Here is a 14269-nt window from a genome sequence, read left to right as displayed (position 1 = left end):
ACAATGGTGCTGTCGCAGCTTGCAGAGCATTTTGCAAAAGCAGTGTCTCTCCCTGACAGCTGTGAAGTTAAACAGCACGGACGACCCAGTCTAAAAGGCAGATGACGTACCAAACGCTAATTAAATCAGGATCCTTTTGCAAGAGACCCAACAAACGGCATGGTGTCATTTTCCTGAAATAACACTGTCAACAGCGGATGGCGCTTCCCTCCAAGGGGAAGGAGAGGTGGCCTTGGACAGGCATTCAGGCCGTTCGAGTCTGACTATGCTGTGGATTTAGATTAGGAAGGTGGCGCCTGTTAGTTGCAACCCATTAAGAAAGCGACAGGGAGGGCCTCTGGCCCAGTGGTGAAGCTGCCAGGTGGGATGCCCAAAACCCACACTGGATAGCGCAGGTCCCGGTCCAGCCCCCCCCCCCCCCCCCGGTTCCAGCTTCCTGAGAATGCACACCCTGGGAGCAGCAGGTGATGCTCAAGCACTTGGGTCCCTGCCACCCTGCGGGAGACCCAGAGAGTCCCTGGCTTCCGCCTTCAGCCTGGCCACACACTGGTTGTTGCAGGCATTTGGGAAGGGAATCAGCAAATGGCAGGTCTCTCTTTCTGTCTCCCCTCTCTGTCTCTCAAATAAAGAAAATAAAAAAGAACCCGGTAAAATTTCACATTATAATCATGAGCTATCTTACAGGTGTTTCAGATAAAGCGTCTTCTGTAAGTCTCACTGTCAATAACGTCCCGCTACTGTTACTGAAGTGCAGCCTACAGAGCTATAGAAAAGACACAGGAGTTCATTGGGGCTCACTGCGAACCTGCAGGTTAATTCTGATCGTGAAATCAAAATTCTGAAATGCTGACAAACCGCTTAAGTGGAGAACAGATGCTAAAATTGTAGAGCCTGGGCAGCTGGAAACAAACAAGGTATAATCTCCTCCAGAGCGCTAAACTGGTGATTTCAGATGGGAAAATGGTTGAAAATAGGAAAGCGCTGTTTTGACGACTCTTCGAGCAGCAGAGGTGCTCAGTGCCAGCCAGGGCGGCTCCCGTGGGCTCAGAGCGGCAGGAGCGGCACTTCCAGTGGGCTGAGGGTGCCAATTAGCCAGGAACAAGGACCCACGCACACCTGGCAGCACGTGACGCCCTGGGCACAGGGGTCACTGCCGGTGCCCTCAATCCCCGGGCAGGGCAAATGGCAACACCCGAAGCCTTCCCTCTTCAGCAGTACTTCAAAGTCAGGTGCTTGGAGATGGCTTGGTTCCTAAGCTCTCACCCTGTGTCACCTCTGCTTCCTGGCACGCACATGGCTTTCCAAACATCCCACGCCCCATGCACGGGACTCCGTGTCCCAAGGACTGGCGCTCCCACGCTGTCAGCACCAGCCCTAACCGGGCTCCTGTGTGTGTACAAGTAACACACGTTCCCAAACAAAACCACGGCCACCACAGTCCACGAGCGCGATGCAGGGCACAGAACAGGTTCCTAAATACACACACTTCACACAGGCTCGTGCGTCCATGCCACATGCACTCCCTACACTGGTCTGTTTATCTCCCCAACCTCCGGAGTTCTTCCACTGTGGCGAGCTCAGCCCCCAGCACGAACGTGCGAGGAAGCCAACAGCACAGTAACTCTGGCTCCCTGAAATGCTCACACGGCTCGAAGGTCAAGATCCTGCCTGTCCAAGCCCCACGGTCACTTCCACACCCAACTTCCAGGTCCTGTCCTCCGCAGGAAACATAATCTCACCTCCCCTTCCTCCTAAGTGAGACCTCGGCAACAAAGCCTCCGATCTACATTCCTCATCTCCGAGGAGACGTGAGCTCAGGACGAGAGGGAGACCCGAGGTTACAAGGAAAGGGCCCGAAATGCGGCTTTCAGATCTCTCCTTTTATAGACTCTTGGCAGGGCTCCTCGGAGTGCGAGCTCCCTTTAAGACGCGTCACGTGTATAACATGCGTGCATGGACAGAAGTGTGGGGTGAGAGCCCAAGCTTAAACACAATAAAGTGACAAAGCCACCTTCAACAAGGCTGCCACCCAGAAAACGGCTTAGTATTCTAAGGACGTTCCAGTTCTCTCCGCGTGCGTGCTCCGAGACACCCGTTCTGGGAGAGAACGTGTTTTACTGGTGGAAAAGCCCCATCTACCTAAATCTTACACCACCACATTCACTGAACTCTCCAGCCGGGCTGGAAGCTCAGGGACCCTGAGCCCCGAGCCCAGACAACTGCTCTCCACGCCCACCTGTCCAAGGGGAGACCGCTCCAACCCCGCGCCGGGCGGTTCGCCGCCTCTCCCCTCGCAGCGGCCCACGCTGCGGCTGTGCCAGGCGGCATGTGCACCCTCCGGGCATCCACGAGCCTGCCAGCTCCGCAGGGCAGAACTGGGCAGACCCTGCGACTGTGCTGCGACTGGCACACCAGCCTCCCACGGCAAACGCCCCGGCAACAGTCGGGACCTGGGTCCCCTCCAGCCCACCACCAACTCCTTCCTCCGCACTGCCCACCTCCCCCACGCCCCTACTCCTGGCACCACGACTGGCAAGCTAGCCAGCCACCCCGAGAAGTAACCAGCACAGTGGGCGGCAGCCGGTCCTTGCGAGACAGACAGAACACCGGCGGCGCCCTGGAACCCGAACGGGCACTGCCCCCAGCTCCACACTGGAGGCCCAGCCCCCTCCCCAGGCTGCAGCTCTGCCACCCACTCCCCAGTCCATCCCTGGCCCGCGGCTCAGAGCCCGACAGGCCTCCGGGCTCCGGACGCCTAGGGCTACCCCTGGGCCCGCACACCAGCCCCCTCCCCGCACACGGCTCCCTCCTCGCAGGCCCCGCCCCTCGCAGCGAAACCAACTACGTGGGCGGGGGCGCACCCTCCGACCCCCGAAGTGCCGGCTCGCCCTCGCGCCTACCTCGCGCCCCTTCCTCTGTCCTCTACCTCCACCTTCTCTCCCCGCTCTCCTCGCCCAAACCCTCCCCCGCCGCGCCATCCCCGCCTTCCTCCCGCGGGCCCAGCCCTCCCTTTCTCACCTAGGGCCAGGGTCGCTCCACGACCGGCCCAGCGCGTGAGGTGGCGCATGCGCGAATCCGGCCCCAAGGCTCCATGACAACCCCGTCGTCGCCGGGTCTCCTGCTATCCCCCCGGCCTCCCGCCCCTTTCTCCTCCCCGCGCCTCCGCGACGCCTTTCCCCACCACGTGACTCGGCTCGGATGACCCGGCACCATAGAGACTGCGCGCCACCTTCCTAGAAGAGCCCTTGGAGACGAACTCACTTTCCGCCTCTGCCGGAAGGCGCGCGGGGACGTCGCCGCTCTCTCCGCGGCGGGCGGACGTCTCTATGGTTGGTTCCTGAGGCGCGACCGCCATTTTGTACGGCGGCGTGGAGCCGTTCGCGGCTCTGGCGTGGTTGTGGTACGGGATTCCGGGGAGCCGGGGTTGGGCCGGTTATGGCGGGATGCCTGACTCCCGAGGGAAACCAAGGGCTCATTCCCCTGTAGTATGTGCAGCCAGGACGTTGTTATTGTTGGGGGCCGGACAGGGCGCGCCCGGCGTAAGCAGGCGGGTGGGGTGACGGGGCGGTCCCCACCTCCCCGCGGGCGGCTCACGTTTTTGCCAGGCCTGTCGGAGGGGTTGTTTTGTCTTCCCGTCCACCCCTGTGACCATGCTTCGCGAGACCTACTCTCGAGGGGCTTCTCACTGCGTGATCGTGTCGTTGGATATTTTGAAGAAATTGAGCTAGAAAATTGCAGGCCCAAACCTCCTTCCCCAAAGCTGAAATCCTGTGGGGCGGGGGTTGTATAATTTCGGTTCCTTATCTTTACAGCTGCACCTGTGTGAGGATAAGGGGCCGAAGCTGTGTAACCCTTGCCTCACCCGCCGTTAATAGCCGTTAATAATTCTAGATGTCCTTTGAACTCCCCGCACGTGCTGTGAGTTTCCCGCGGTGTGAGTTGATTTGCTAATGAGCTTCCCGCGGTGTGAGGTGGAATAGGTCTCTGAAAACCCTATAAAAACCCTGACCCTTGCCTTCTCGGGGCTGCTCTGTTCCTGCGTGGTCAGAGAGCCCCAGCACGCTGGTCGGAATAAACCCCTTGCTGATTGCATGCGAGTGTCTCTTGGAGTCGTTCCTGGGGCGGTGGACGTTTCTCGACCCTAACAATTTGATTCATTTTGTCCGGTGCGGCTGCCCGAGACGGGCTTCCCAGGGATGCGGCTTCTCCGGCCAGCCCCCGGTGTTAGTGCGAGCACACGTGTAACGGCCAAAGCGAAGAGGGCTTGAGGCCGCCGGGAGTTCGGGTGTGTTGTGTCAGCGAGGGTGGCTTAGCCGAGAAGAAGCCGTTCGCAGGTGCGGGGAGAACGGGACGAGGCGGTGCCGGCCGCGCTCGTCCAGTAAATACGGTAGTCACTAAGCACGGGGAGCCCTGAAACGGCTGAAAATGCAGAATTTCCGTTTCTCAGTAGCACCCGCCGCGTCTCAAGAGCTCACGTTCCCAGCATGGCAGAAAGTTAGGTTGGCTACGTGCGGACCCAGGTGCTGGGAAGTTGTCCTGTGGTGGTCACCCACGCTTTGTTAAGCGCTACTAGGTCCTGGTCACGAAAGACCCCGACACCGACGATGCTACTGTAGTCCTGAGTATGAGGGTGTCTGCTTAGCTTAAGCTCCGCCAATAAATGATTGACAGCTTACATTAAAAAAAAAGTAACTAAAAACGGAGAAAAAGCCTACAGCCCTTGAGACTTTTGCTCTGGGGTTGGAGGGAGTGAAGTTTATTGTCGTTAGTCGCTGGGCAGCTGTCTGTGCATTCTCTTACTACAAGCTGATGACGTCACACCGTTCCCAGCGTGCAGATTAGGTGAGGGAGCTGAAGGCCGGCTTCCGCGCTGAGGCGGCAGGAAAGTGCTTGCCTTCACATCCCTTGGTGAGCAAGGGCGGGGCGGGACCTGGGGAGCAAGAGGGTGAAAGTGCTTGGGTCCTGCTGTTGGTCCAGGCGTCAGCTAAAATAGAACGTTACAGACCCAGTGAGTCACGCGTGCATGTTAATGAAAACGAGAGGCAAGGCAACCAATCAGCCTGGCCACCCAACAGCGAGATACACAGCTTTTTATAGTATGCAGTGAACAATAAAAATCCCAGAATGCGGTGGTAAGATACCAGTTAATAACAAACCCAGGAACAATGACAAACTCAAGATATGGTTGTGAGATAACAGTGAAGGGCGCGCTTCTGTCATCTTAGGCAGAACACTTGGGTTGTGTCCTTTCTCAGTTCCTTGGAATTTGGGCCCACATAGTTTTGCAAGATCCACCCTTAGCCGTAGAGCAAGCAGAGCTAATATGTACAGAAGCAAGAGATCTGCAATTAGCTGTTAGCCACACTCACTCCATTGCACGTGGGAAACCCAGATGGAGTTTGGGGCCCTGGCTGTTGCAGGCAATAAATCTTTAAGAATCAGAACAGGAAAAAGTGTTCAGATTTTGTTGTTGGACAAGGTAGAACAGGCAGGTAAAACTTAAGGGGGTGGGGGGCAGCTATGATGCAGTGGGTAAAGCCTCTGACTGCAGTGCCGCATCCCGTATGGGTGCGGGTTCGAGTCCCAGCTGCTTCACTTCCGATCCAGCTCTCTGCTGTGGCCTAGGAAAGCAGTGGGAGACGGCCCAAGTGCTTGGGCCCCTGCACCCACGTGGGAGACCAGAAGAAGCTCCAGCCCTTGTGGCCATTTGGGGAGTGAGCAGTAGGTAGAAGACCTCTCCCTCATCTCTGCCTCTGATTCTATATAACTGCCTTTCAAATCTTTAAAAAAAAAAAAAAAAAAACATTTTAATGGGACAGATAAAAGTTGGATTTAGGGCTGGTGTGGTACAACAGAGTTAAGCCCCAACTTGTGCCGCTAGGATTCCGTATTGGATTGCAGGTCTGGCTGCTCTGCTTCTGGTCCAGCTCCCTGCTAATGTGCCTGGTAAAACTGGAAGATGGGCCAGTACGTGGGTGCCTGCCCCTTGTGTGGGAAACAAGGGTGAAGTTCGGCCTCCTGCCTTCAGACTGGCCCAACATGGGCTGTAGCAGCCATGTGGGGAGTTAACTAGCAAATGGAAGATGCCGCCTATGTCTCTCTCTTACCTCTCCCAACCTCTGTCTTACTGCTTTGCAAATAAATAACTGAATCTTTAAAAAAGCTGGGTTTGAGGCTGTTGCCACGGCTCTATAGGCTAATCCTCCACCTCCGGCGCTGGCACACCGGGTTCTAGTCCCAGTCGGAGTGCCAGATTCTGTCCCGGTTGCCCCTCTTCCAGGCCAGCTCTCTGCTGTGGTCAGGGAGTGCAGTGGAGGATGGTCCAAGTCCTTGGGCCCTGCACCCGCATGGGAGACCAGGAGAAGCACCTGGCTCCTGGCTTTGGATCAGCGTGGTGCGCCGGCCACAGCGGCCATTGTGGGGTGAACCAGCAGAAAAAGGAAGACCTTTCTCTTTCTGTCTCTCTCTCTCACTGTCCACTCTGCCTGTCAAAAAAGAAAAAAAAAAAAAAAAAAAAGCTGGGTTTGGGGCAGACATTTGGCTTAGCAGTTAGGATGCCGGGGTCCCTTCTCAGAGTGCCTAGGAGCAGTCCCTGGCTCTGGCTCCTGATTCCAGCCTCTTGCCACACAGACCTTAGGAGACAGCAGGTGGTGAGTCTCCTCCACCCTCGTGGGAAACCTGGATTGAGTTCCCAGGAAACAGTTCCCTGCCATTGTGGGCGTTTGGGGAGTAAACCAGATGATAGCTTTCTGTCTGCCTATCAGAGGTTTTTTTTTTTTTTTTTTTTTTTTTTTTTTTTTTTTTTAATGGAGTTACCGCAAGTGGCATGTTGCATACTAGACAGAAAAGAATAAATGAATGAGGAGTGTGAGGGCAACCTTGTCGTGGTCTCCAAGGAGCCAAGTAAGTCAGACTTCCTGGGGTCTACTGTTTGAGCAGACACCCATACTGTCTCAGTGATGTAAACTTCAGAGACGAGTATGGTCGCAGAACCAAACAAATCAGACTGATTTGCTGATAGACATAATTTTTATGATGAGTTTACTGTGATTCTATATAATTAGACATGAATAAGCAGCTCATAAATGAGGGCCATGCATATTTTTGTACAGCCATATTTTTCTTCCTCTCTGACTTTCCAGGAGTTATTAACTAGCATCTCTTGACAATTCCTTGGTGCCGCGAGTTCTAATCTTCAGTCGTGAATTCTTGGTTTTACTGGGGTCCCTGTGATGGAGAGTGGGCGTGCACCATTTCTTCGGCTGTAGAATTGTGAATTGTAAGGTCCTTTACAAAGTCGTTCTCACCAGCTCCATTTGTGGTTCAAGACAATTTTTCCACCTCCCACTACCACCAGGGGGAGCCATGCTCCCTTAAATGCTGTGCTTGGGAATTTGCAGGGAAGTTTCTTTTCCTTTTTCCTGTGGTGGAAAGCCAGATCTGAAACCACATTTCCACCCAGCCTGCTTCATCTGGTTGCTGTATGTGCACATGGGGATTTGAGTTTTTAACCCTGCCTAAGATGCCATGAAGAATTAAGTTTGTGCTGAGTTTCAGGAGGTATTTATTTGAATGCTTATTTATTGGGAAGAGATCTGAGAGAATAGAGATCTGTCATCCGCTGCTTCACTACCCCTAATGTCAAAACAGACAGGGCAGGACCAAGCCAAAGCCAGGACTAAGAACTCAGTCTGAGTCTCCCGTGTGGGTGGCAGGGACCTAACCACTTGGGCCTTCACCTGTTGCTTCCCAAGGTGTGCATTGGCAGACAGCTGGGGTGTGAAGCAGAACTGGGTTTGATGGGGGCCGGCGCTGTGGCGTGGCGGGTAAAGCCACTGCCTGCAGTGCCGGCATCCCATCTGGGCACCGGTTCAGGTCCTGGCTGCTCCACTTCCGATCCAGCTCTCTGGTATGGTCTGGGAAAGCAGTAGAAGATAGTCCAATTCCTTGGGCCCCTGCACCCATGTGGGAGACCCAGAGGAAGCTCCTGGTTTTGGATTGGCACAGCTTCAGCCGTTGCGGCCAACTGGGAAGTGAACCAGCAGATGGAAGATCTCTCTCTTTTTCTCTCTGCATCTCCTCTCTCTGTGTAACTGACTTTCAAGTAAATAAATAAATCTTAAAAAAAAAAAAAAAACAACAAAACTGGGTTTGAGCCTAGGCCCTCTGCCTTGGGACATGGTCACCCCCAGCAGGGCCTTAACCACTGTGCTAGATTTCAGCCCTGAGGGCATCTCCAAGTATACTATATAGTGTGTAATCTGACACATCCATAAATCATTGTTCAGTGTTTATTTTAAAATTCAGGATTTCACTTAAAATTAATTTTAAAATAATTGGAATAGTGTTAATAGGAAGCAGTGAAAAGGTCTACCTTCCAAAAAAGACCTAGCTCAAATCCCAACTCCAATCAATATTTTAAAAAGAAGGAACATTTCAGGGCTGGTGCTGTGGTGTAGGAGGTAAAGCCGCCGCCTGCAGAGCCGGCATCCCATATGGGCACCAGTTTGAGACTCGGCTGCTCCGCTTCCAAACCAGCTCTCTGCTATGGCCTGGGAAAGCAGTAGAAGATGACCCAAGACCTTGGGGCCCTGCACCCACATGGGAGACCTGGAGGAGGCTCCTGGCTCCTGGCTTCAGATCAGCCCAGCTCCAGCCTTTGTGGTCATTTGGGGAGTGAACCAGCTGATGGAAGACCTCTCTATCTCCCTCTGCCTCTCTGTAACTCTGCCTTTCAGATAAATAAATAAAAAAAAAAAAAAAAAAAAAAAGGCCTGCGCCGCGGCTCAATAGGCTAATCCTCCGCCTGCGGCGCCAGCACACCAGGTTCTAGTCCCGGTCCGGGTGCTGGATTCTGTCCCGGTTGCCCCTCTTCCAGTCCAGCTCTCTGCTGTGGCCCAGGAGTGCAGTGGAGGATGGTCCAAGTCCTTGGGCCCTGCACCTGCATGGGAGACCAGGAGAAGCACCTGGCTCCTGGCTTCAGATCAGTGTGCTGGCCGCAGCGGCCCCTGGAGGGTGAACCAACAGTAAAGGAAGACCTTTCTCTCTGTTTCTCTCTCTCACTGTCCACTCTGCCTGTAAAAAAAAATAAAAATTAATGAAAAAACCAAAAAAGATACTTGTGTTCCACATCAGAGCACCTGGTTCAATTCCTGACTCCAGCTTCCCGCTACTGCAGACCCTGGGAAGCAGTGGTGGTGGCTCAAGGACTTGTGTGCCTGCCACCCACGTGGGAGACTGGATTATGCTCCCAGCTCCTGGCTTCAGCCACAGCCCAGTCCTGATCCTGGCAGGAATTTGGAGAGTGAGCCGACAGGTGGGCACACGCTTTCGCTATCTGCCTTTCAATAAATTAAGAGGATTTTGAAATCACACACTGGAAGGAAGATGAGACGCAGCCTCACCATCTGAATAATTTCAGCTTTCTGAAAACTCGCTGCATTGTTATTTCTCCAGTTTCGCTGAGGACTGGCCTTGGTCAGCTCTTGGAGCGGCCCTGGAGACACACTGGTTTCGTTTTTCTGAACCTCACAGGGCCATCTGGAGAGCAGTTACCCTGCGATCCCACATGAGCGCCGAGGCAGCTGGTGCCCACCGCGTCACAGCCCTCTTTCAGAGGCTCTGGGTGCTTGTGAGTCAGCGAGAGGAGAGGCTGTGTGGCTGCAGGGGAGTGTGGGCCCTGGGCTGGCAGAGGCAGAGGTCGATGACAACAGAGTGCAAGGCCTTTCTTCCCGTGAGTGACAGGCCCCGCCAGCCAGGCTGCTTCTCAGCTCAGGTCCTCACAGGAGTATCTGGAAGAAAGGGAGCACTAGCAGGCTCCCCGGGAGACAGGCTGTTGATGTGTAGGCATAGGTTCAATTTTACGGGTGATGGGAACCCCTCCTAAAAAACCCTCCAGCTTCCTGCGCATACCTGAAATTCCCTTAAGTACAGTTGCTTGACACTCAGATGCGCTACTGATTTCATAACTCGGGCCGAGGGCTTCCTGTCTGCCAGACCCTGCTCCAGGTGATTTGCTGGGACCCACTCGTCGGATCCTCCTGTATCCTATCAAGAGAGTGCAGGGTCACGGAGTTCCTTTTATGGAGGGGGCAACTAACAAGGTACGGAGGCCATGTCACTTGCTACGGTCACCAGCGACAGGTAATGGGGCCAGGATTTGAATTCTGGAGTCCCTGGTCATGGTCACTCTCCTGTGAATCATGGAGTCCGAATGGAGAGCCAGAGCACCAGGTGCAGGCAGTTGCCTGGGGAGGATGCCGGGAATGGAGGTGGGCACTGCGGAAGCAGACATCACGGAACACGTCTCCAGCTGGTCTTTCCCCTTCACTCTGCACCTGGGAGAGAGTCTCTGTGTGTGGTACGTGCTGATTCAACCCACATCTCTTCCCAAACCAATCAGAAGCTGCCTGGTACTTACTGGATCTACAGCTAGAACATTTTTTTAAAAGGTTTATTAGTTTTTATTTGAAAGGCAGAGAGAGAAAGGGTCTTCCATTCACTGGTTCACTCCCCCAAATGCCTGCAACAGCGGGGACTGGGTTAGGCTGAAGCCAGGAGCCTGGACTTTCCAACCAGGTCTCACATACGGGTCGCAGGGACCCAAGTTCTTGAGCCATCGTCTGCTGCCCCCTGGAATGTACACCCTCAGGAAGCCGGGTTGGAAGCAGAGGCAGGCTGGACCCAGGCACTACACGGAGGCTGTGGGCGTCTGCTGCAGCACAGCGCAGCACCTACAGTCTTCTCTGGAAAGGTTTTTAAAGGCCCGGCTTTCCCACTGCCTGGTAAGTCTGATTTGAGCCTACTACAGCTCTCTCTAGGTGATCTAGAAGGCTGCCCAGTTGCCCCGGGTGTGGAAGCATTAGATTCTCAGTTTGTAGGCTTTCCTTGGCCTCCCTGCCTTCCGTGACAGCCTCTGGATCCCAGCTGAGTTCAGCAGCATGGGACTGACCAAAACACAGAACAGCCACGGCCACGGGAAGCCAGATGGAGCTGGAGCCTCTTAGTGCAGCTTCACGCCTCAGTAGTAGGAAGCTGGCTACAAAGTCCAGGACCAGGAGTGGCCTGTGCAGAGAAATCCATCATCTCGACACAGCACTCGCGTGCTCACAGCTTCATCTACACTGGGTTGCACGGGCATTTTTGCGTAGCCATCGCTCTGCCCCACTGCAGAGCAAGTTCCGTAAGGACTGGGGTTAGCTGATGGTTTCCCCCCACAAAGATTTTGCACAGGAGGTGTCCAGCCAGCTTGGCAGCAATGGACCCAGACTTGCTGAACGTCAGCAGCGGCCTCACATCGCTGACGGCTCCAGAGAAGGAAGAGGAGCCAGCACGCAGGGGAGTGAGTAATCCCGGTCACTAATGCAAGGCCAGACGCGGGCTTCCTGCCCTGCCCGTTCCCCGACGGTGCTCTGCCCTCCCCACCTCCAGCCCTCTGCACACGAGTGTGCAACTGGGGTCTGTTAAAGAAGGGAGGAAGCAGCTACTGACTCCAGCAGGCTTTGCTCCACACTTGGACTTGTGGCAAAGGAATTCCAGAGCCTACCTGTCCCTCCTGTCCCTTCACGTCACTGGAGAGTCCTTTCTGGTCTGAGCACTTGCTCAAGAATTCCCTTGAGGGACTGGCATTGTGGTATAGCGGGTTTAGCCACCACCTAAGATGCCCACATCCCATATGAACATCTGTTTAAGTCCTTGTTGCCCCCCCCTTTTTTTTAAATTATTTATTTGAAAGGCAGAGTTACAGAGTGAAGAGAAGGGAGAGGCAGAGAGAGAGAGAGAGGTCTTCCATCTGCTTGTCCATGACTCAGATGGCTGCAACAGCCAAAGCTGGGCCAGGCCGAAGCCAGAAGCGAGAGGCTTCCTCCCTCTCTCCTGTGTGGGTGCAGGGGCCCAAGTACTAGGATCATCTTCCCCTGTTTTCCCAGGTGCATTTGTAGGGAGCTGGATTGGAAGTGGAGCAGCTGAGACTCAAATCCATGCCTATATGGGATGCCAGTGCCGTGAGCGGCAGCTTAACCTGCTGTGCCACAGTGCCAGCCCCCTTCAAGTCGCTGCTAGTGTGCCTGAGAAAACAGTGGAAAATTGCTCAAGTGCCTGGGCCCTCGTGCCCACACGGGGGATCCTGGTGGAGTTCCAGGCTCCTGGCTTGGGTCTGGTTGAGCCCAAGCTGTTGTGGCCATCTAGGGAGTGGCCCAGCAGATGGAAGACCTCTCTTTCTATGTAATTATGCCTTAAAAAAAAACGTGCCACTGAGTCCTCCTGCCTTATGCTGGGCCCATGGCTGACAGGAATTCCACGAAGCCGTGCAGCCAGTAGAGATGAGGATGTGTTGGCCGCCGTGCAGACAGAGGCTGCGCTCCAGCCCCCAGCCTGGGGACGCAGGGCCAGGCCTCCTTTCATGCTCGCGGGCTTGGTGGCCACGTCACAACAGGTGGGATAAACAGCACCTGGCGCTGGGTGCTACACGGAAGGAAACCGCCTGTTCACCAGCCGCCTGCTGGATTTGACCTCGACTCAGAATCTGCCTTCTCGCCAGCTGATTGCCTGATCACAAACTGAATCCCAAACAGGAGACTAAAAAGCAAGCGATTTCCAAAGATGATACTGATAGGACACTGGGGCAGGAGGGAGGGGATTTATTTTTAATAAGAGAGTTTCTTTAGTAAATTTGAATGAAAAAAGATGACTCCTCTTAGGCTTCCGAATTCGAAGTGAAATGTTGCAGTTCTTTCTTCATGTCAGAGGAGCTTTGAGACCCTGCTGGCTCCCTGTCCAGGACTCTGTCCCGGAAGCCTGCGTCCTGGAAGCAGCCTGTTTGCCTACAGTGCCCTGAAGTCCCGTGGAAGCGGAGGAGGAAGCACTGAGAGCAGTGCCTTCAGGTAGCTTGCTCAGCCAACACTTGGGTTCTTGGAGGTGCTGGAGGTCCTTCTAAAGGCTTCTAAAGGCTGCTTTTCCCTGGAAAAGCCTCGTCCCAGCGGGAGTCACGGGACACACTGATCTGCAGCCCTTGTTGGATGGACAGCTGTCTACCCGCCTGCCCAACTGCAGTGCTTTTGGCTTCCTGCTTTGTGGACAGGGAGAGCAGGATTACCCACAGGGCAAATCCAAGAAGAAATTCACCTCCCTGTCTTGTGCTAATGGTTTCGGGAGATTCTGCCTCCAGCGGTTTCCCCGCTGGCATCCCATGTCAGCAGGAGTGATTGTGTCATCCAGGTGCAGGTGTTCTTGGCTGCCCTTTACCTGTTGTCTCCTTGTGTCACGTACGGCCAGGAGAGCAGCTGACACGCTCATCTCTCTCACCTGGGGAATTACCAAGTGGTTGCCTAGCAACTCTCCGGGCGCCATCCCCACGGTCTGTGTTGCGGAATGTAGAGTGGCTGCCTTTGCTTTCAGCAGCGATCATTTGCATATTTCTTTCGGGTTTCCAGAAAAATAAGTTAGGTTGTCCTGAATTTGAGACTATTAAAATGGCCTTTTGTGTTGCTTTCCCCTAGTATTCATTTTATAATCGTTCGTTATTGTAGCAAATGACAATCATCTGATCAAAGCATTAATACAGCAGTTGCTGCAATTAAATTCCATTCTGCAGGCATCTTCTCTGTGCCAGATACCACGCTAGACAGCGTAAGGAATTCTAAGAAGGAGCAAGTGTTGTCTCGGGGAACAGCAGGTCCTGGGGTAGGTGCCTGTCTGTTTAATAGACGTGTAGAAATCACTTGTTTACACATGTGAGACAGCTATGTGTGTATGTCAGAGAATGGTGTTTCTATTTGAAGGAGTCCTTTTGTGTTGGATCAAAGGATTCTCCGCTTTTATTTAGATGCTTGTCTTTGTACCTTACAGCTGCAGTCAGTTCAGAATCACTTCTAAGACACTGCTCCTACTGGAGTCTAAATAATTAGCGGCTCTTAAACGGCCCTTGTGGAAGGTGGCACTGGCAACGCTGTCCGCTAGGACGCACCTGCCCCGGGTCTGTACTGCGCTCTTTCCACATAGCTGCCACCGTGGCGTTCGAAGCCTTGAAGCCTGCCCACCTCTGTTTTACATGATCCAGGTTCCAGGAAGCCCCTTGCCTTTGTCCACTTTGCAAGAGTATGGCCTCCTCTCTATGCGATGTGGTTGCTAAAAGAGCCTGGGGCCTCACCGGCCATCTTGGCTCATGAACTCTCCCTTGGGAGATCCTCTGAGCCACAACATCTCTGCAGCCCCTTGGAGACTCCCGGGCCCAGGGTGAGAAGGCTGATCCTCACCTCCCCCTTAGTGGGGG

General features: G+C 54.2%; 1 protein-coding gene across 8 annotated transcripts in view; it reads right to left on the bottom strand.

The window, feature by feature from the left end:
• Positions 1 to 14269, bottom strand: part of CIPC (CLOCK interacting pacemaker) — a 66644-nt gene that overhangs the window by 14271 nt on the left and 38104 nt on the right. Inside the window, exon 1 of one of the 8 annotated variants that reach the window (XM_051825994.3) lies at positions 3262 to 3400. The exons of 1 other annotated variant lie outside the window; for it this stretch is intronic. The gene's annotated coding sequence lies outside the window, so the exon portion shown is untranslated. 6 more of the 8 variants (XM_008271997.5, XM_008271998.5, XM_089322421.1 and 3 more) reach the window with 6 other exon arrangements.

This window comes from Oryctolagus cuniculus, chromosome 20 (genome assembly GCF_051225735.1).
Source record: "Oryctolagus cuniculus isolate XC-2025 breed Fujian yellow rabbit chromosome 20, ASM5122573v1, whole genome shotgun sequence".
In the NCBI taxonomy this organism is placed as follows: Eukaryota; Metazoa; Chordata; class Mammalia; order Lagomorpha; family Leporidae; genus Oryctolagus; species Oryctolagus cuniculus.
Note: the sequence above shows the minus strand (reverse complement) of the source record. Positions and strands in the feature narration are given on the sequence as shown.